The 3492-nt window shown below is 35.5% G+C and overlaps 1 long non-coding RNA gene across 1 annotated transcript; it reads left to right on the forward strand.

Annotated features, from left to right (window-relative positions):
* Positions 1–334: 334 nt before the first annotated feature.
* LOC132180772 (uncharacterized) lies at positions 335–2553 on the forward strand. The gene is made up of 3 exons (XR_009440193.1): positions 335–898; positions 1057–1281; positions 2066–2553. It is a non-coding gene; the product is annotated as an uncharacterized LOC132180772 (long non-coding RNA).
* The last annotated feature ends 939 nt before the right edge of the window (positions 2554–3492 follow it).

Consider the following 3492-nt stretch of genomic DNA (forward strand, 5'->3'; position numbering starts at 1 on the left):
TCCATCAATTATGAGGCTAGAGAGAGGCCTTCTCCGGAGAGGTGCCATCGCTAGTGGGATTGTGTTGGGACCCAAAAGGCATTTTCCTTTCCTCCAGAGGTGCATGAAGGGCTTGGTGTTTTTTTAGGGCTGGTGGTGGGCCATTGTGGACTTCCGTCTTTGGGTTTTTTGGGTTCTTTCTTTGGTTTACCATTTGGTTGTGGTTTCTAGTTGGGTTTTTTGGGTTGGGTCTTCTTGGGTTTTGTCTTTGGGTTTAAATTGGGCTAGCTATGTATACTTTCTTGTATACTTAGAGGCGCATTGCGCTTTTTTTGATATATACAATTTACTTATCAAAAAATATATATTATACATATAAAGATGGGAAATACATATAAGTTGGGATATATAATTTTGACACATAATTGCTATTCAGCAATGAATCTCAGTTCTGATGTTATTGACAAATGCCTACAAAGTCGGCCTTTAGTATGTGGTCTGCGTTATGGAAAATTTAACTCTAAGAAACTGAGCTATGAGGCATTTTTGTTAACTCACTCCTCTTAACTCCTAACTCTTGACGTGCCTCTCTGATATCAAATGATTAACTGCGTGCCTCTCTGTTATCAAATGCTCGAGTGACTGTATTGAACACTCCTGAAAAATGTAATATATTTATATCAATTGTTGATTTGTAAACCTTCTTTAACTTGGTGGTAGATATTCCAAATGGTTTTGATTTTTGACGTTGTTAGCTTATGAAACTGCAAGTCCTTTTTGTTCTGATCAGTGTCAGACTGAGATGAATTGATTACAGGCCTTTAAATTGCTGCAAAATCCTCTAGGTTCTTTGAATATCTTGGATGGGCTTCTAGAGCACAAGAATTTCATTGCACTATCCTCCCACTCTTTCCCACATGTAAGTACGGCTTTTATAATTTTGCAGCCTACATACTTTAATTTGTTTTTTCTTTTCTTTGATAGATTTATACTGTTATCAGTTATGTTCTAATGACTTTTTCTTAACAAGTTGATGAATACTAGTGACCTGAGTATGCTTGTGCATTTTATTATCAGGCTAAAACCACTGGTTATTTTCTTGTTCTGGTTCCACTTATAGCATTTTGCATTAGATGCATAATTGCTGCCTTTCACACTAGAGCTGCTGGAGAGGTGAGATCTCAGGTTGTAAGTGAATCAGAGGGACGACATCCTGGGTGTAGAAGCGTGCGGTGGAAATCTGCCCTGAGTGACATAAGGGAAACAGATAATTTGGATGCTGAGTCAAGTCCACTGTCCTATGTAAGCATTTTGAATATTGCAGTTTAAAATCTCAACATTCTAGTGACTATGTTGGAGGATTAGTTGATAGACTAAATCTTAGCATTATAATAAATTACTGCTTTAGAAGATTCTATGCTAGAGATTGAAATTTTGCTTGTTAGGAAAACCACTGCATCAATGGAGCTTAAAAATTCTTCTACTATCAATTCTAAAATGAGACCGGATAATAGTCTGTCAATAAATTACATATTACAGAATCTGTTTTTTTTTTTCCCCTCTTTTTTTGGTGATCTTTTGAGATCCAGTACATATTGCCAACCCTATGATAAATTAAAGTAACTTGCATAGACCCTTATATAATAGAGTATGAATTCGATGCCCTTCGGTGAACCAAATTGCAAATTGTGCTATCAGGTACTGGTTTCATGTCTGCAGTAGTGGAAGGGTCGAGGGAAATGCTCATTGTACTTAACTTGTGCAACGTTTTTTGACTTGTTAATGACTTCATGTTTTTAAGTTATGGACTATATTTAGGCCTCATTGACTTGTTCATTGCCCGAAGCGTACTGGTGCTCATCTAGAGCCCTTAGAATCACTCTCTCTGAAAAGCTTAATACTACTGCTTTGTTCTGGGTTATAGGAATTTTATCTCTTAGTTTGTGTTAATTTATCTTTTCTAATTTTGGAATTTCAGAAGAAATTGAAGTTAATTGTTTTTATAGATCATATAATTCATGGCTTTCATGTTGAAGAGTACCAGCTTTGCATTGCTAAACAGAAATTTATTAATTTTGGTTCACAGAGCGATTCAGATGATCAATCTCAAGCTTCTATCGAAGAGGTGTCACATGCTTACAGCAAGCTTGAACAGGATTACCAGAAATTTCTATCAGAATGTGGAATGAGTGAATGGGGTTAATGGCGTGGAGGTTCTCCTGAATTAACCATTCTGGTGCTTTAATTTCACTGTCATTATCCTTTAGTCTTCTATGATGAGCCACAAGCTATGGAATCCCTAAGAGCAGTAGCATGAACCTCTTCTTGTTTGTGTTTTTTCTTCTTTTCTTTTTCAATTGTACAGGTTTTAGATATAATGTAAATTATAATGCTAGGATATATAGGATTAGATTTCAAATTAATTACATTTTTTCAGCCCCCGAGTTGTTTAAGTTTCAGCTTGTAGTTTTTGTATACCAGAAGATTGTTGGAAAAGGTTTTGTTACTGAAAAAATTGAATGTAAAAGATACAATTATACCAATTTTTGGGTCCCCCTTAAGGCACTTACAATTGGAAAGAAGCGTTTTGGAACTGCTATGATGCAGCTATGGTGGGAGAATGATCAAAAAATGGCAGTAAAGTGAACTAGATGAAACCTTCATCTCAGGTTGCAAATCCTATAGTAATAAATTTTGATGACCCAGTAGGGATTAGGGGTGTAAACGAGCCGAGCTTGAGCGAGCTTTCCATGTTCAGGCTTGGCTCGTTTAAATTTTACTCGAGCTCGAGCTCAAGCCGAGCTCAAGGGCAAGCCAAAAAAATCGAGCTCAAGCTCATAATAAGTCGAGTCGAACCGAGAGCTGGCTCTTATATTTAATTTTTTTTAAAAAAAAAAAATTTAAATTTCAAGTGCTCTTAAACGGCTTAAGAAGCCAACTTGCATATGAGCATTTGCTTAGCCTGGCTAGTCAAGTTTAGTGCTTGAGTCAATACAGCAAAAGAGAGGATATGCATCCTTTTATAGATAAACAAACTTGGGGATTGGTGTTTTCTTAGCAATGTTTGATAAGTTAACAAGTTGTATTCAAACTGCATTGAGACAATACCCCTACAGAAAAAAAAAAAATCAATGTCTCTCTCTCAATCTCCTTCACCAGTCATAGCGTATCTTCCACCTAAACTCTCATTTCCCACTCTCTCACTCTCACTCACCAGACAGGTAGTGATAGTATTGTTTGGGTCTATTTGAAATTTGATTCTTCAATAGTTTCTATATTTCGCAATCTCTCTCAATAGTTTCTGCTTGATTCTTCTTCATTTCGTTTGGGTCTACTCTAATTGAATTTATGTCTTTTTAATGATTGCTCTCTCTCTCTCTGTGATCACAAAGGGTCTATAATTTTTTATTTTATAACGCTTAAATATAAATGCAATTTTAAGATTTTAATAATTATGAGATTTATAATTAATTATGTGTTACTTAGTTTCTATATATATATATATATATATAT

This window comes from Corylus avellana, chromosome ca5 (assembly GCF_901000735.1).
Source record: "Corylus avellana chromosome ca5, CavTom2PMs-1.0".
Lineage (NCBI taxonomy): Eukaryota > Viridiplantae > Streptophyta > Magnoliopsida > Fagales > Betulaceae > Corylus > Corylus avellana.